Genomic DNA, 20316 nt, shown 5'->3' with positions numbered 1-20316 from the left:
CGATAATCATGATGTTATATAGCCGGCGTCGACTTCGACGTCGGACTTCCATTTATGACGCACTCGGTAAACAAGCTCAAAATTCTCCTTTATTCATGCATTATCAGTGTGAAAAGAAAACAGATAAAGGGCAGCCAAAACCCAAATCCTCAAACTATAGATAATGCTGGTCCCCAACAGCTGTCCACTTGACACCCCTCGGACTCGCACTCACTCGGCAATGCACTCAGAAATTGTATTCCAAGAGACCGGCAAGATATGGGGCAGGAGAGAGCGAGAGTCGCTTCGAATGTTTTCCATATGGTTGGCATTACCTGGTGACAATTTAGAGGTACTGCGAATGAAATATTACCAAATAAATTATGGCCAAAACAAAAATAGCACTACCTGACTGTTTATACTTTCCATATTCCATTCATTTTTCTTTCACTAAAAATTGCATTTCAAATAATTCAAACAAATATTGAATTCCTTATCCATTTTTTTTAGCCAAGAAATCTATCTAAAAATAAGAATTTCCCCTAACATAATTTTTCACGAATGATAATGTACTTATTTATTCCAATCATTTGTATTTTATAAACAAATTCGATTGAGGAATGAGTGAAAAGGAAATTAAAAGTTTGGACCACCCACAATGATTTCAAGAACAAACAAATCTTAACAGATGTGGGGAAGCAGCCACAATTGCATGAAGAAATAAAATTTTAGTGATATTTTGTCAGAGGCGAAAAGTGTGCTTTTTCTCTTAAATGTAATCAACAACCTGATTGCAATTTGGAATAAATAAGATCAATTTATTCAAAATTTATCGGGCATGGCAAATATTTGGCTAAATTCAATGTTGCATTTCGAATTTAAACGAAAATTTTCACCCATTACATTGTTTACAACAAAGGTTTTTTGAATGGCAGAAATGAATGGCCTGACTAGTAAAGCTTTGCATATTGCTAAAATTGTAAAATATATATTTTTAGACCTAGTCTATTTCTGAAAATTATACAGAAACTAAAAACATTGAAGGTAAACAGTGAGCTAGTAAACAATAGTTTCGGCCAAGAAGCCCCACAGACCCTAGGCCATAAATAAAATCATGAATGCATTCTATGCTAATTGTAAAGGACTTCCTGCAGGAGCTGATTCAGAATTCTGGGCTAATAGATAGTCCCTAGCTTATGAGGGTGTGAATTTATAGACTAATCTCTGGGCTTAATTTTCCCTTTGCCCGAGCACCTCTCTCTATCCAAAGGAAATATCAATCAGAACCCTCATAGCTCTGAGTAATGAATGCAAAATGAACAAAACAAGCTCATTCTTCATCGCTGACTGCTTAAATCCCTCAACTATCTATTATAAAAAAAATTATAAATATTTGCAAGATGATGTTGGGTAAATCTGTTAAGTCATCCCTATGATAGAGGCAGGGGCTCCAAGATCAACATCATTTTGCTTTCAATTGGGCATTTGCTTCGTTTAACTGCATTTTATCTATATTTATATTTGAGTTTTCCAAGAACTGCGAATCCGACACGTGTGCAAGATACGTTTATATTTGAATATTTATGTATATTCATTCATAAAAAAAATTAGCAGTCTAGTTATAAATCAATTTCTAAAGATGCACACGGCCCTAATTGGGTGGTAAACAGAAATTGCTTTTAATGAGGAAGAGCAGCTATTTCGACCGCAAAATTACCAGTATCAGGAATAAATTCTTCTCAAAATATTTTTTCAAAAGCCCATGTATTTTCCTAGCTTCCCTTGTGAAAATAAAATATGATAAGTATTATTCATAAGTATGTATTTATCGGATGTGGATTGGAAAGTGGTGTTTTCAATTTTTAATTCAATAAAAATGCAAACTATTTCAAACGAATGGACTAAGTGCGAATAGGCTCTTAGTCAGTGATTTTGATGATTTAATTTTTTAATATGTTTTTTTCTATTGTCTGTCTACATTTTTTAAGATATTATCACAATAAAATGTGTAGTCACATAATTTACAGAGAAATACGAATTTTCTGTTCTTCAAGCTCTTAAACTTTCTTTAAACTTTTTTTAATTCGAAAATTTTAATAGCAACACCGGAATTGTGAGCTCTAAACCCCCGCCATTTAAGCCAACCACTATCACAAATGTTTACGCAACCAATTTGAGGGATTCTGGGGGCACCATGCAAAGCAGATTCAGAGTTCGCTTAGTCGCATAAACAAAAGTGCCCGAAATGCGAAATTGTTTAGCAGTATAATTAGTGCACTCGATAGGGGGCAAAAGTGGGCGTGGCAACAGGGAGTGGAAAAGCGATGGAAACTTGGTCAGCCCTGGTACATTAATGATTGGGAGAAATTTCAGTTTGCAACATTCTGCGGTAGGGAATTGTTTGGGCGGCCTAATGCGGTTATACGGAGAGTGCTTCCTACCAACGAGATGAGAAACATGAGGCACCATTGCCTGGCAGCATGGGGCACAAGAGAAGTTGATTATGCGTTGTTTTGGCACTTAATATGATGAAATATGCAAAGCACCATTAGTCTAGAAAGGGGTAGGTCGGATCGGATTGGGGGGATGGGGCTTACACAACATAACAAAGATCTGCATGTTGCCAGTGCATGTTGCCACCGCACTATCGACGCCACACCGCCTGCAGTGAATTATGCAACAAGGCGCCCTTCGCCTGTAGCACTTCCGAAGCAAACATTTCATTTCCAAGCAAATTTCCAAACATTTCCAAATGAAAACTGCACTTTTTTCACACTCGCTATTTCTAGATTGCATACTTTTGAGCGCAGACGAAAATCATTTTACAAAAATCCAAAAATTCAAATGGAATTCATTTGGTTTTTATTTACCAATTCAGGGCAGAAAAAAAATATATGTATGAATGAATGAAAATGTTTTCAATCGAATTTGAACATTTTTCATCTTTCATACTCAATAGTTTTGCTTTTATTATGGACCAACAATGTTTTTTGAGCAAACTGAATGTTTGGGAAAGGATTCGTCTTAAAAATAACCATTTAAATTAGTTTAGAGAGAGTGCTGTGTGAACTATTTTCGCACATAATCAAGTGCAGCAACCAATTTATGACTATAACAGACACATGTGTTGCCTCTGTGTTTATCTGTTTGGTTTTCATCTCATTCATTCAATGGCAGAGGGGCAATTAGCATGCAAAACAAGTCGAAGCAATGAATGCACATCTTACACACACCCACACCCCCACACACCCACGCACAGGACACCCGTGCTTGGCATTTATGCGAAAATGCATAAATATTACACAAACACAAAAGTAGTCCTGTGGGGTTAAATGTTCACAAACGCAGACAGTGCGTCAGATGTATAACATGTCCAGGAGGCATGAGTGTGGAGTAAAATAATACCTTTTATTATCTTTGAATATTGGGGACAACTTCCGTTGAATTTGACATTATTTTGAAGATAATTTAAGCTTTAAATCAAGAAACACTTTTAAATTTCATGAAACTCTATCACCAAACATCACACACTTTAATGATTTCAAACTTCAAAAAGTCTTCCAAAAATAAAGCTCTTACAGTTATGAGTTGCAGCTTCGAAATATTGGTACCGGAGTTTGCATATTTGTGCGGTTCTCCTCATTTAGAAACAATAGTAATAACAACAACGCCCAGTGCTGGGTAATAGCAACAGCAACAACATCAAATAGTGGCAGCTGCAATATACTCGTGGCAACACCGCCAACCGCCCAAAATGCATGCAACATTATGCGGCATGTGCACTAAACAAGTCATGAATTTCAAACAGACGCCAGAGCCTCGTCTTCACCGACACGCTCCTTGCTGCATTCTTTGCATGCGTAATAAATGCAAGGGGGTCGGGGGACGAGGTGGGCTTACAAAATGCAACCACAAATGTTGGTGGTGCAGTCTATGAGCGCCTATGTCCTTTCCCCACTGACTTCTCCACGCCGGGTCGCCAAAGGAGACCGCGAAAATCACTTGCCGCCTGGTTGGCACTTCCGCTTTTCATTTGCATCATGTATAATACATCCACACCGATGCAAATGGCTGTGCCAGTCAGAGGAGCACGAGAGGAAGATGCAGCTGCACCAAATGCCCCAATAAGTATGCTAAGTATGGCTGGAGCATTCACCATTCCACTCAGTTGGAGAGCCATAAATATCAGATTGATTTGTCTATAACGGAAGCGGATTTATTTCAAAAGAAATCACAGGTGTTGGATCTTAAGGAATCGATTGCTTTCCTTTTTACATCCCCATTTCACTTGAGGGTTGTATAGAATTTAATTTAATTATTCCTTTCATTTCAAGGATTACTCACCTTTCCTCATATTTTACTTTGTCTTTCAACCTTTTTAGAGTCTTTTGTTAAATGAAGTTTGCGCTCAAGTCTCCTTAAACGCGACAAACTACAAAAACTACAATATGTTGTGTTCAACCTGGCCAAAGAAACCGCAATACCATGTGTAAGTGGCAGAGTGGCGGTGCAAGAAATAGTACAAAAAAAAAAACTGAGCAACTTCTAATTGCGTACTCGCCTCACCCTTGTGGCAATATCTGAAATAGAATCCATGCAAAGCAGGTGGTTTGCCGGGGAAATGGGTGTCAGAATGTTAGTGGGTGCAGCAGAGCGGAAGCGCGCACACATACCATCAAGCATATACATATATATATACGACGTATATTGCTTATATAATACACATATAGGTGTTTATGTAGTTAGGTGGCTGGGAAAGCGGGTAACACTTGAGAGTGAGCTGATGCAGGAACCCAGACAGCGTGTATTTAGTTTAACAGCTTCGTATGCAGCGACATGCGACACTGACACTACAAGTGTTAATGCCAGCCACGCCCACTTGCCACCTACACACACACACACACACACACACAGATACACCCATCAGTACACCCATCCAAGCTAGAGCTGAAGTGCGTCGAGCAGTTTTTGCTTTCTGCAAATAAAATGATGTTAAAACATTTGTAAAGCCAAACTAACTAGAATTCCGTTGCCCTCTAAAGGAACTCTTCCCCTAAAATAGAAATACTCATTTACACCCTAAATGTACGCCCTCACATTCGTACTTGAAAATCCACTTTCTTGCCGCTGCCAGTGCCGCCGCGGCGAAAAAACTTTTTAATCAAATTTTTCAATTTAGTTTCGTACATCGTTAATGAAAAACGGCTCTTACGCCACGAGTGCACTATATCCTGTTCCACCCCTTTTCTCGTTCAGCCTTAACTTTGTTAGTTTGTTAGTTTGACATATGCAGTCGCTTGTCAGCAGTTAGTTCCTCTTAACTTAATTTGCTTTTTCCGCTTAAATGTTGCGTATACGACACGTTGCCCTGCTGAATCTGTTCAACCAAAAACGTGATAGTGTCCTTGATTCGATTTGATGTAATTTTTCGTCGATACCTATAAATGTTGATGAAATTAGCTAGAAGTCCAGTTAATCTATCAAGGTAAGGTATTAGGTAATTGAACGGGTATAGGTCACATGTTTTAAAAAGGTTTCACTTACTTGATTCCAAATAATTCTTGAGCGAAATACCTTTAAAGATTTGTAGGTTCTTCATCATTCTACATCAAAATGTAATAACAAAATATTTTTTAAATTTTTCCTCAATTTCTCTGGGGGATCCCCTTCAAAATCCATGAATGATTCTTGGAACCACTTTATGGCCCCCTGCGATGGCTATATCTTGGCCACTTTCCATCCGATTCTTGAGCGGAATACCTTAAACGATTTGTAGATAGATTCTCCATCATTCTGCATCAAAATCTTGAAACAAAATATTTTCTAGATTTTTTCTCAATTTCTCTAGGGGATCCCCTTCAAAAATCATGAGTTTGGCATGGTGTCACTACATGGCCCCCTGCGATGGCTATATATTGGCCACTTTCTATCCGATTCTTGAGCGGAATACCTTAAACGATTTTTGGATAGATTCTCCATCATTCTTCATCAAAATCTAATAACAAAATATTTGTTTAAATTTTTCCTAAATTTCTCTGGGGATCCCCTTAAAAAATAATGAGTGATGCATGGAGGCACTATATGGCCCCCTGCGATTGCTATATCTTGGCCAATTTACATCCGATTCTTGAGCGGAATACCTTAAACGATTTGTAGATAGATTCTCCATCATTCTTCATCAAAATCTAATAACAAAATATTTTTTAAATTTTTCCTCAATTTCTCTGGGGGATCCCCTTCAATAATCATGAGTGATGCATCGAGCCACTATATGGCCCCCTGCGATGGCTATATCTTGGCCACTTTTAATCCGATTCTTGAGCGGAATACCTTTAACGATTTTTCGATAGATTCTCCATCATTCTGCATCGAAATCTCGAAACAAAATATTTTCTAGATTTTTTCTCAATTTCTCTGGGGGATCCCCTTCAAAAATCATGAGTTTTGCATGGAGCCACTATATGGCCCCCTTCTATGGTTATATCTTGGCCACTTTTAATACGATTCTTGACCTTAAACGATTTGTTGGCCGATTCTTCATCTTTCTGCATAAAAATCTGAGAACAAAATTGGTATCACCTTCAAAGATAATGAAAATGTCTTGGAGGACAATATGGGCCCAACGAAGGCCTACATCTAAGGCCATTTCTTACCGATTCTCTAGCGGAATAAAATTATTTAAGCATGCGTTCCAAAGTCCTGGCAACTAATTTTTGGTATCGAACCGTGGTTATAATATTTGTCCATTATTCATAGAATTACCTTCAATTATGTAAGCTCCTTAACATGGTGTGATTTATGCCTATATAATCGCCTGGATTAATTAAGCATAAATGAGCTTCGCAAATTCATTTCCACTCCGAGCCGGCAGAGGAAAAATTAAACTGAGATGGGAATGAAGCTGCAACATACGCCCCCACGCATTGGAGTGTGAATAAAAGTAATTTGATGCTAATTAAGAGCACATAGCAAACACCTAGTAACCGGAAGTCCCTGGAGGATTAGGATCTAACCATGTAGAGTGTGGAATACCCGTATGCTTGTGCATTTTTTGCTAACGACACTTAATTGTGCAACAGTTGAACGCGCCGAATAGTTATTTGTAATAATTATTCCAGCAACTGAAGGGACCCGTCGGCGACACTCGGGGATTGACTTCATAAGCCAATTAAGTTTGCTGAAAGCAGCAGCTCCTGGCTGGCCACACCTAAAAGCCTGGCTCAGTTGCTGCAAATCGAGTTAGCTGGCTTAGAGGAGGCGGGAAATCCCAAGGAGACACGAGTTTCAGACAGTCAGACTTTTGACTTTAGTCTGTTTCTATTTTTTTTCTGGGTTTTCGGGAGTGGTCGCGTCTGGGCTATAAAAGCCACCGCTGGCAGAAGTCATAAAAAGCCAGTCAGAACCCAGGACACGACAAGACAATTGGCAATGAAACAAATTACATCGCGAACAAATGCACTTGCTCCTCCGGCAGATTGTTCTTCTCGAAACTAAATGGAGAAACATTTCTTGTTCGCGCTGCCAGTTACATTCCCAATGATTGTAACTTCAATGTGATGTCATAGTTACTATGTAATTACACTGGGAGAAATATTAAATGTTCAAGTTTTTTGAGATTTAATAATAAGAGCCAAAGGGTAAGGTTCTATATCCTTGACAAGCTAAGTTAAGTTTAGGCATTCTTATCTTTAAAACCTACTCATACATTTTTCATTTAAAATAACTACGGAAATCATTTTAAAATATGTATGTTCAGCACGTATAAAATAGGCCTTCATATCTTTAAGAAGAGGGATTCATAAATACATACATACACTTATTTAAAATATTAAAATTTTTTAAGATATTTTCGCCACAAAACCTCTCCCTTTTAAGACCTCATTTAAGTAAATTGTCATTAAAATAATGAAAAAACATGGTCTTTAGCTTAAGTTTAAACAAATATGTGTAATTCCAAGTAAGGTATGAAATGAGAAATTAATTTCTTTGAATACTTTGCCCCCATCCGAAGCAGAGCGCGTATTTTCCCGCATCTCCCACATCAACGAACAATAAACAAATGACAACCCCCCACAACATGATAATAATCAAGACAAAAGTAGTTTCCAGCCAAAGTAGCTCGAGCACGGGCAGCACGGGGGTGTGGCGAAAAGAAAGTTTATTTTTTAGTACAATGTCCTGCCACGAGCTCCCCTCCAGGACGGCATGATGAAGGCGTGTCAGAACGAGCCATAAGCAGTTAAAATATGCAAAGTACAGTGCCGGCAAAAACAAAAAACACAAAAAAATGGCGAACAACACTATTTAATGAAAATGCACAAGAAACAAAAGTTTTAAAGGATCAAGAAAAGGGTACGGAAAGGAACTTGCGAAAGTGTTGCATACTTCTAGGTGGCCAGGCGACCATTGTGATGCCTTCAATGCCACCCCAACCTTCTATTTATTTAAGCTGCAGCCCAGTGCACAACTTTTTGGGACTTTTTGGGATATTTACACAGTCTACAACAACGTTGAATTGCAGCCACAAGCATTTCATGAAGTTGTTTATTGTGTTTTGCTCATTTTTATACCCTTTAAAGGGATTATATATTGTTTTCAAAACGGCTTTATAATCAAAAAGTACAATCAGAGAGAACTTTAGCTTTTCAGGTGAAATCTTAGCTTCTTCGAGTCCTTAAAAAAATCACTTCTTAGCTAGAAATAAAATAGAAGTAACCTCAATATTCGGTGTTGAGCCTTGAAACTTTCCGTTTGAAGAGTTTTTGCTGTTTCTACACTTTTTTGTGGCCGGATGGCCAAAAAGTTTTTGATGCCGCTTTACGTTTTTCTCGGTGTTAAGTTGCGTATGGAGCAAATGAATTTAGAAGTCTTATTTAACAAGTTTCCTTGGAAGGGCGGGGGGAAAGGGCGGGATCTACATCTTTATCGACAGCTTGGCAAAGTGAAAGTTGGCAAAGTGCAGCTGGCTTCTTTGCTGTTGTCTGCTTGTGCAATGTTATACCGTTTTATTCGAAAACTTGCAGCCAAAGTAGTTGAAAATTTGTGAGTATTATAAGTTTGTTTCGTGGCCAAACAAAGATCTCTCTTTAAAATTTATAAAATTAAAAATCTTTAAAGCAAATATATTACTTTCCTCTGCCACATAATTAACCAAATCGAAATAGACAAAGCATTTCGGTTTGCCAGGAAACATAAAGACAAAGGACTCGTCAGATTGTTGCCATTCCTTATGTTGTTGCTTTTATAGTTATTGGGGGTAGCACGTGTTGATGCGGTTTCCTGCCAAAATAGTAGTTCTGTGTGGTTGCCAAAACCAAGTCCAGTTCAAGCCAACCCAAGCCGGAGAAGGCCAACACACAGACACGCAACCATGCAACCAAGGAAGTGGTGACTTTTGGCAGTTGCTTTGACTTGCCGACCAGTCCCAAATGAGTCCTCATTAAATGGTTTACAGAGAGAAATATTTTTTATTAATAAATAAAATAAATAACAATTTTTATATATATCCCTTTTCTGGTTGTGTAAATCCTGTCAAATGGTAATTACATCTCGTTACGGCTAACAACTGGAAACCAGAGCTGTCCTCTGGAAACCCTATTATCCTTGTGGGTAAAGTGCTGGAATTTTTGGTCATTCCAGTGGTCACATCGGCCCATATCGTGTTGCAAATTACAAGGTTTCGGTCTTCATCTCGGGCGTCAAGTAGCATCACCATCATCATCTGAATTATTATGCCACTTTTTGGCATTTAATTACAATTCCATTTTGATTGGCGATCAAGGCACAGCTGCGTGAAATGAAATTGAACTGGTACACAGCAAGTTGGCTCTGAACTTTTGTGGTCAGTAATATGTTGGCCGCTTTTAATTTCCAATGTACGTGACTTGTTTTAATTAGACGGACGGAAAAATGCTGAAAGAGAAATACATCCGCAAAATACATTTAAAAAGCAGGACAAATATTGCGTTTTATTTTGGTTTTGTGGTCACATAAAATGTTAACAAAACTACATCTTCTTGATAAACAAAATAAATGCCTATTTTTAAATCTATTTGCTTAAAGATTTAACATTTATTGAATTACTTTGCTGAGTAAACTTTCATGAATCTCTAATTAGAAAATGTAATCTCACATCTTGGGACTGTGACCCACAAAAATTACCACAAAGAGCTATGATTTTTATTGGCCGAGAAAAGACTTTTGAACTTTGACCGCCTCGTGGAAATTCATTCGATTGGAAGCACTTTCTGCGGCAGACACATGCAAAGAGAAAAGTTTTCCATATTCATAACGGGGGTGAAAGTTTAACTCAATTAGAAAATTTCCTTTTTACCCGACTTTCAAACTTTGTCAATTTTTATTTTTTTTTGTTCGTTGTTGTCTGCTTGAGTGCTTCCTCAACACTTTCTTTCCTCGAACAAGGAGCGAGGACAAACAAAGGCTTTGGCAACTATCTTTTATTTATTCATCGAGTTCTGTACTTCAATTAAAAAGCCATTAGAAATGGCACAGAGCACGTACCATTGTAGGAAAGTGGAAAAGCAAGACAGACAGTCAGACAAGCAGGGGTCTCAGTGTCGTTTCGTTGTCCTGGGAAACGCAGAAAGAGCACAAAGGTAAAAGACAGGGTAAACAAACTGTAAACACAATACACCTACGTATATCCTTGCACAGAGCACAACCTTCTGGCCAATCCCACAATCAATATTATTATCCTTTGCCTGTCAAAAGCAACATTTGCATGCAAGGATATCGTACTTGGCTTTAGTTCTCGCCTTGCCTTTGACCTACAACAGGACACGCCCCCCACACGAACGAGAGGCCAGTCAGTCCTTCCAGGTCCTAATTTATATTTAATGCTTTAAGGGAACAAAGCATTCCAAAGAGGTTCTATGAAAGGTTTAAAGTACAAACTTTGTGTAGAGAAAAATAAGAACTTGATGGCAGAAAGTTATGAATATTTTTGCTATTTTCTTTCAATGATATTTTTTATATATGAAATTATTCAAAAACAAACTAAAAATATTACATATTCATATTTTTAATACAAAATAAAATATTTCTGTGCATTGAAAATATTTTCAGACCAAGCTGACACAAAATATCTACCAGACGGGTCAATATGATGTTATTTATATTTCATTTTCATCTCCTTCTCCCAGAAGGATACACCCTTCGGTCAGTTTGTATAAAATAAATTGCAAAATTGCATAACTTTAATCTGTATCGAGTTACGAAAATTGAACTGACAAGATTACAAAACATTACCTGTAATTACATTTTGGTTCTGGCCGTTGGAAACTGGATTACTGCTTAGATTGGCTTAGAAAAGATTGATTTTTTAGAGGTTTTTACATAAAACTGCTACACAAAGTAAACTAAATCAGACCTTGATAAAAAAAAGGCAATTAAATTTACAATGTTTTGCTGTAGAGGTCAAACTAAAATTGTACAATTATAATGATAGCCTGACCAACTAAACTATTCAAAGAGGCCACCGGTGACAAGTGACCCCCAATGTCAATGCTGAATTCGATTGTTTAGCCCCCCATTCTGACCTTGTCACGCAACCCCCAGGTGGAAAATAGTGAAACGTATTCCGAAATAATCGACCATGTTTAAGTTGAATTTTTCAATTATAATGGCCACATTGGAATGGCATTAATTAGTCATGGAAATTGCGTATACGCCGGGGTGCACTTCCTGGGAAATGGCAGCTTGCCACTTGTTGGACGGCTGTTATTTCCCTGATTGATGGCCGTTTTTCATTTGCAAATTTTCCATCACATCAAATGTGCATATTTATGAGCGAATATGACCTCCGATATGTGGGGGATAGTGGGTGGTGGGTGATGGGTGATGGGTGATGGTTTGGGCTGCGAAACTGCATAAGCAAGCAATATGCCAGAAATCATTTGCCCAAATTCCTATCTGCTCCGGTCGCAATCGTTTGAGTCAATTTAACTTCCGATCAAAGTCATCTGCATCCGGTTTAAGCAGCTCAAAATTTGTTTCGGCTCTGCAATAATTCATATAAATATCCGATTTCTGAGTAAGCAATTTCGAAATGAATTTTCCTCAATATATTGATAAATGATGGATTTCAAGAAATTTCAGTGCCTGCCTTGTCTTTCTCAACAAACTAAGTGCTGGGTAAGCGTTTCTGTTTGAGAAAGGCAGATATCAAAGGGTTCAAGGACTAAATAAAAGAGTTTTCTTCGAATGATAAGATAAATTTAGTAAACATGATTTTGAGGTTCTCAAAGGAAAACCAATTTTAAATTCAAGTTTATAAACACTGCCCAATATCAACTCTTTTCTCACTGAAACTGAACTGCCAAAGTTGGCTCCTCAAAAGTAATTTCCCTTTGGCCAAACAACTTTCAAGATAAGTTCTAAGCTCGTGAAAGCATGCCCGGAAAGTTTCTTATTAATTAAGGAAATGGCGTTAAGTAAATATAATATGTATTTAAAATTATATCTGGCCAATAACCAGAATGGCCAAATGGAAGCGAGCAGGAAGCTGTCATGTGCACCCGAAATAAGTACTACACAGAGGGAAATTTAAATTATTAATTTAATTTTCATTATAAAAAAAAGTTTAGAAGCCTTAATCTTATTTTGTTTTTCAGTGGAAAGATTGTAAAATACTTTTCGATTAATTATAATTTTTTATTCTATATACTTTTCTACCTTTAACTTGTTCCTATCTTTAGAAAACTGTGGAAAAAACTTTGGTTGTTGGTTTTTGTAGTTGCCTGCTTCATGTTTATGTCCATTCATTATGCAAAAAGCCAACAACTGGCGATGGAGGATGGCGGAACCGGATGGGAAGGAGCGGGCACATGGTTATGAGGACCATAAAGTAAAGCGCACGCCACTTTATTCTCGGCCATTTTGCTTCAAAAAGTTGGCTCACAGAGGTCTAGGTCTGTGCCTGTGGCTGCTTCATTACCCTAATGAACTTGAAAAAAGTATCGGGTGTACAGCCAGAGTCAAAGGCAACCTGAAGACAATCACCAGGTGACCACCGCCCATCCGTCCAACCGTCCATCCACCTGCCTGGCAGATTTGCCTGTAATGAGGTCATAGTCACGAGTGTTGACTTTAATTAGTGAGTTTTTCAGGCACATGCCACCCGCCCAGGACTTACCACCCTCCTTGCTGTAGAGCTTTGGCCTGGCCATGTGACGCCGTTCTTTGGGCCACAAATTATCCGTTAATTATGGCCAATGGCCGAAAGTTCCCGGCCGAGAATGTTCTGGTAATCAATATTAACTGAAAAGCATGAAATAAATGATCCAAAATTACAATGATTCAATGGTTTCAATTTTCTTCGAGGGATTTTAATGCCCGAAGCCATTAGGAAGTTCATTTAAAGCCTCCCATTACAGAATACATTTAAACCATAAACCTGCTTAGCCTTTTTCAATTTCGTTTATGTAGATTAGAGACAAAAACGATGACCAAATAAATATCCTATGGAATTATTAGGAAAAGACAAAAGACCTTAACAAAATAATAATAATTTGGGCTAAGACGTTGCCAAGATTTTAAGCGACTTACCTGTGGATTATTAGTCAAGTCAACAGTCATGGCAGTGAGCCAAAGGGCCAACTGTTTTCTTTAGCCAGGCCAAGAGTTCGGAATAACAATTCGAGGGAAATGCTTATTTACATGCGAAGAGAAGAAGCCTGGACAGGAAACAGGAAGTCGGGAGCACGAGCCAGGATGCCGAGCAGGACAGAAAAAGCACAAAACCGGGCCAAGACGAGATGCCAATAAACCTGCAACGACATTTGTTGATTTTATTGACATGTTTCGCTGGCTTCTCCTTTTCTTTTTCTTTTTTTCTCTGATATTTTTCTTTCCTACTGTGACTGGCAGTCAAATTTCCTCCATGGCATGTCCTTTTCATTCCTGCCCAAAGGCGGCTCGTCCTCGGATCGTCTTGGTTCAGTCTCGTGGTCTTAAAAAGCGCCATAAAATTGATAAAATCAGTTGATTGTAAAAATTGATAAATTGAAATTGATTGAGGCAGGCGGAAGGAGCAGGAAAGTCTGTGCCAAGGCTTTGATGCCACCTCCAGCCCCCAAAAACGCACACACCCGTGGCGTTTTGCATACGAAATGCGAAACTGAGTGGAGTGTCTGTGGCGCACATGTTGCAAAGTGAGTTCTGTGGCCCACAAACAACATTAGCGAGCCACCAATTGGCAGTAGATTTTTCTTTCATTTTTTTTTTTGTGGCTTCGGAAATGGCAAGGACCTGGCCTTGGGGTAAAAGAAATCACGCAGCGAAGGCGGCATTTAATTAACCAGCTAGAGAGGAAAACTTCGGTTCTGAATAGATTCCAAATGTCCTGGGGATAATTTAAATACTGGGGATTGAATTTAATACAAAATCCTAAATCAATTCCCATAAAATGGCATAAGAAATACGGAAGTGGGGATTACGAAAGAGAAAAGGATATCATCATTAAAAATAAATTGGCATCCAAATAATTCATTTAAAGTCAATCGTATTTCCACATGTAACAGTGAAGTAATTTGTCCACATTTTTTGATTAAAATATTATTAATGGAAATTGCACCAGAAAAATCCTGAATCCTGAATCATAAACCTGTACAATGGATTCAGGATGGACAGGACAGGTTCACAATGGACAATTACCATTTCCATAATGAACCCTGTTTTAAACAGACCTTTAAAGTGCCTGCTTTAAGCACTCACCTGCACTCTGGCACTTCCGCTACGACCTTTCGCTCGGTTTTAATGTGAAATAAAATTACTTTTTATTGATGCCAGGCAAACACGATTGACATGCACTTACACGGTCGTCGAGTGTCATTTTGCCACTTGCGGTGGCAATGGCCGCAGCTGTCTGTATAATCATGTAAAAATTGCCATTGATGGGATGTGAGCCCGAAAATGGTGTGTGTGTGTATATGGGAAATTGATGTGTATTTAAGGCAATGATTTTGCATTCCAGAAAGTAGGTTTCACGGAAATTTCCCAAATAATATACACTGATTTCCCGACTATATGATAACCGGTACTTACCATCGACTTACTCATCAAATGAATTCAAAACCTTAAAGTTTTTAGATTGTGAATCAAACATTCTACTTCAAAAATTCGAATAAATGTACATATATACACCCCTAACTCTGTAAACTGATGGGAATCTGCATTCAAGAACACCATTTTCCATCGAATCTCGTCGACTTCGTTCTTCCACCGCGAAAGACTTCAAAAATTGGCAACGATTATCGGTGACAGTTAACAAGTCAATCGTTTCTGGGCGGAAAGTATCCTCCGGATACACGACACCATACACCAAACATACACATTTATCTCCACACATACATGACCCATTAAAATCTTAAAAGTATGTTATGGGGCATTTATCGGCATCATGAGCGACATTATCTTAATGCTCATTAAAAGCGCCAAACTTAATTGCCAGTATCGATGATAATGCTAGGATATCCATGGAAAGCCATGAAAAAGTTTCTGTGATTGCTCAAGTTTGCAAACACTCGAATATTGACACTATAAATTGATAAATGTTCCGGCAGATTGTACTTGCCGCTCATTAAAAGCACCGCCCCAAGCGGTAAGCGGCAATATGTCAAGTTGAGATGCTAAACTTCAACACCTCGTCGCTGTTGCAACTGTCGGGTGCAGCGTTTCGGGGCACAAATGAGCAAAAGTTAACAAGACAGAAGCGGGTGCAGACAAGCTGTCTTATTACAGCTGCTGCTGTTCCTGAGCTCTTCCCAGCCACGCCCCTTGCCACTTTGAGTCTGAAGCTGCGGCTTTGGCTGGCACGGTTATTGCCGCAAGCTATGGTAGCATGTGGCACGCACAGAAATATTTCAACTGCTTTGTATTTTTGCCGGAAAATCAACATGGTTGTAGAGAGACAAGAAGATGATTCCTTTTGTCAAAGATTCCTTAAAATATTTTTTATTACGTTTAGTGGCCATTATTTTTCCAAGTGTTTAAGATTTTTAAGTGCCTTCTGCGAAACTTAACGCAACTCATCGCCCTGACTGGCTGCATGTGTGTGTGCTTAACCGCGAATGCAATTATTACTTGCAACAAAGGGTTACTGCTTGAGCAAACTTTCAAGAATCCTTTAATGGCTGCTTTTGAAGGCAGAGCCAGGCCAGAGTCGGCAGGACAGGAAACCTGTGTTGAAGATGCGTACATTGTTATGCCAACAGCAGCTGGCTAACCACTTGAGCCATACCGGGGAATTTATAACCATGGCCCAATGAGTACGTTGACCAGACCAACCAACTAACAATGGCATTTTCAAAGGAAACTAACAAGAGTCACAAAGCCCACCATAACGATAAACTGTAAGCCTGCACTGGAAATAAATCATGAACTTAAGAAATGTTAACTTTTTGTTCCAAATTATAAAATTGAAAAATCAATAGGAATATCTTGTCTATTTTTTATAGAATTTTATCCGATGCTAGCACATATAGTTAAAAAAAAGACTCGTATTTTTCCAAGTACACATCCCACAAAAGCCGAGGTCAGCTTCCGTTTTCATTTCCGTTTCCGCCCACTACCGCATGCAGATGCAATTGCAGCTGCAACTGCAACTGCAACACAATTGCAATCACGACTCTGGCCCGATAATAATGCGCTCGGTAAACGCCGAGAGAAACGACAGGATTGCCAGGAAGGGCCGGTGGCAGGAACACAGGTAACAATAAAGTTTCCAGATGCGTATCGCACTTATCAAATTATACAGCGAGTTTTCCGACGAGTGCCGGGAAAGCCGACTCTCAAGCATTTCGACATTGCACATTGTCAACAGTGGGAAAGTTTTCTCCAAAAGGACAAAAAGGACGAAAACAAAAGGACTAAAAGGAACAAGCATAACAGCAATATTATGTGCAATAAGAACAATAACTTATTACCCATTGCTTTTAGTAGTTTTTATAACTTTTACGGCATTTTAATAAAGTTGCAATGCATTTGCTTGTTGCACGAGGCAAGGTGGACGACAAGGCGGGTTGTGCAACAACGTCAACTTCAACTCTCAGGACAAAGTTTCCGCTCGAAGGCCTGAGGCTGGATCTGCTTGCTCAAGTTGTAATTTACCCACTCAGCCCCGCCTTACCCCGCGCCTTCTTGTAGGATCCTGCAAGGATCCTTGCCCCTTCCAGGCCGCACTTCGACAAAGTGAGTTATGCAATGTCACGCATCCGCCATGTGGTACGTCTGGCTTAATTTTAAGGCTTTAAGCTGCAGCTCGCTGACAGCCTAAGCTTTCCTTTGAATGCAGATGGAAAATACACAAAAAGTATATATTTAAATAAAATTTTATATAATAAAGTTAAAAATATAAAAAATATATCTATTTTATATTAAAATCTTCTTGATCGGATAGTTAGGAACTCCGATATTAAAAACCCATGTAGAGACCCATTTTCCCGGTGTAATGCATCGTCTTTGCTAAGGCAAATAGCAAACAATGCCAGACAGCGGAGACAGTGAAGCATGCAACACAAACAACACACACACACCCGAATTTCTGGTGGCAAGAATGCTAATTTGCCATACACATGCCAGAAACAGCAGCTGCCACTGATATCATTTTGGGTTTTGGGGGAGAGCTTTTGTGCATCAACGGGGAGCTGGGCTGTGGGTGCGGTATCGTGACCAAAGTTTCCACTGTGGCAAACAGCAGTGGCATAATGCATTTAGCCATCTTGGTTGTTCCGGGTCCTGCGTAACTTTTCATTCACTTTGCCACATATTAAAATCTAACCACAAAATGTCAAACCAAAAACCAAAAGTTATGCGTTTGTGTCTATTTTGCTTACATGTGTGTAGTGTGTGTGTGTATGCAACATGTATGTGAGTGTGTGGGTAAGGGGCAGGTGGAAGTCAAAAGAATTGTTGCATAAACTTTGATGTTTATTAGCTTCAATGCATTGTGTAAGTTTAAAGTAACTTTTAATTTTAAATTTAACGAGATGGTTGGGAAATTTGAGGAAAGCTTTGCATAAAAAAGGACTTCTAGAGTGTTTCTAGACTGTTACATAATCGAACTGAAGTGTTTGATATCCGGTACTTTTCCCGCCAATTGGAACATAACCTATAAACAAAACTTCAATTCAGATTCCACTAAAAATTGATACTATATTTCGAAAATCTCTGTGGCACACTAAAGAAAACTAATATGCATAAACAATTACTTATTCTAGAATGGTTGTAGACTGTTACATGATCGAACTGAAGTTTTTGATATCCGGTACTTTTCCCGCCAATTGAAACATAACCTAAAAAAAAACTTATAATTGAAAATTGATAGTCTATAACGAAAATCTCTGTTGCACATTAAATAAAGCTAATATGCACAAGTTTAGCACTCGACTGTAACTAATTCAAGTGGCGTCTAAATCAAAAAGCAAATATAATTAATCAATTTATCGCTTCGCTCGATTAACATGCAAAATTCATGCAAATCACATTTGCCTAAACTAATGGCATTTGTTGACACGGCTAAACGAGAAACTGCATCCATGTCTCTGTCAATTACCCGCCATTCCAACGTGTTGACACATTAATTAAGCTCTAATATCTAATGGAAACACAATATAATAAAAAAAAAATAAACATAAAAGGGTAAACAATAAACAACAAACAGAAAACAACCGAAAACATGACAGTGACGAGGCGGAAAATGCAAATGCGCATTTTGTCAGCCTAATTGAGGGCTTTATTTGGTCAGTGTTGTTGATGCAGTTGCGTAATTATAATTGCGTTTATTGTGTGCATGTTAGCCAATAATTAGCATAGAATTAATTTTCAAACAGCGCACCAATTAGCGGCACACCTTCAACTCCACTCTCCCGCCGATTCAAGACGACAAATTCGTCCCCATACTTAACCCATGTCCGCCCACCCGCCGCCATCTCAAATGGCCGGAATCTAATCAACGTCGAAAGCAACAGCATAATTCCATTGAAATTCGATTACAATCTGAGCCAATCTCCCAATCAAACACTTCGCCCTCTTGTTGCAATTTCGAATTTGGGGGCTAATGAACTTCCACCTCACTTAAGCCCATCCTCTGATCCTTGATCTCATGATCTCATGATCTCATGATGATGAGCTCCCCCTCCAGCAAACTTACTAACCGAAATTAAATTTATGCCAAAGTTAAAATCAGTTGAGTGAATAAAAAGTTAAAGTGGCTAAAAAACAAAGTTGGCTCGAAAGCCCAAGGTGCCAGTTAAACTTTTTCATGTATACTTTCTGGATTGCGGGATTATTACTGATATAACCCTCATTTTGCCTGAAAATTACTTATTAAAAGTTTAACTTAAAATGGGATTTCACTCAGTTACAGTTGCAAGCCACTTTTGCACATTATCGGTAAGCCATAATTTGCTTTCATGGCTAATAAGTTTAAAAGTTTTAGCCTGAAATTAATTAAGACTCTTGTAGGCTTCCAAATCCTTTAAAATAATACAATTTCACAGAATATAAATTAAACAAAGGACTATAAATTCAAAAATGGGAATTGGTAATTGTGACTTGGGAGAAAAAAGACTAGATTTATGAGCCAAGAGCCTGGCCAATGTCCTTGCTGAAATTTCGGCATAGAAGGCGTATTTGAGATGCGTTTAGAGAAGGGTTTGCCCAAAGTGCAAACGCAGCGCCACAGGCCAAGTACTTCTCCAGCTCCATCGCCACCAGGCAATGGGGATTTTGGTAACACAAACACAACAGACTGGACATAAAGCAAGACACACACACTGGCACACTCACACCGAGCAGCACAATGGATTGCATTTGAAATACACAGAAGACGTGCCCAGATAAATTTTCTCTCAGCCTTGGTCACATTCCCCTCCTTAGAGCCATTTCCATCACCATTCCCATCACCATCGCCATCGCCATCCAGTCTAAATACCTCTTTGTGGCCAAAAGACGACGACGCTGCAAAACGTTGCAAGACATTCGAACAGAGACAGAGACTCTGAGGCAGTCGGACCTTCCATGCTGACTTTGAAACTTATACGCCAGCCGTTAAGCTCAGCTCAATGTGTTGTTTTCCTCACACTTTCCCTCCATTTTCCTCAGTGTCCTGTGATCCTGCTGGGGGGCGCCAGTGGAAAAGCAGCTTAAGCATGCACATTCGCATAAGGAAACGGATGAAGAAGTTGCACAAGAATAAGTACATAAGCTGCAGCAACTCATACGAGTTTTATATAGAAAGTTTAAAATATTATAGAAACTATAGACCATAAGAATTACCTCTAGATCCTACATGTTTGAATTAAAATTTAATAAAAAAAA

The 20316-nt window shown here is 38.7% G+C and overlaps 1 long non-coding RNA gene across 1 annotated transcript; it reads left to right on the top strand.

Moving 5' to 3' along the window:
• The first annotated feature begins 92 nt into the window (after positions 1–92).
• On the top strand, positions 93–868 carry LOC123257179. The gene is made up of 2 exons (XR_006507167.1): positions 93–331; positions 490–868. It is a non-coding gene; the product is annotated as an uncharacterized LOC123257179 (long non-coding RNA).
• The last annotated feature ends 19448 nt before the right edge of the window (positions 869–20316 follow it).

The sequence above is a fragment of the Drosophila ananassae genome, chromosome 2R (genome assembly GCF_017639315.1).
Source record: "Drosophila ananassae strain 14024-0371.13 chromosome 2R, ASM1763931v2, whole genome shotgun sequence".
NCBI lineage: Eukaryota > Metazoa > Arthropoda > Insecta > Diptera > Drosophilidae > Drosophila > Drosophila ananassae.
Note: the sequence above shows the minus strand (reverse complement) of the source record. Positions and strands in the feature narration are given on the sequence as shown.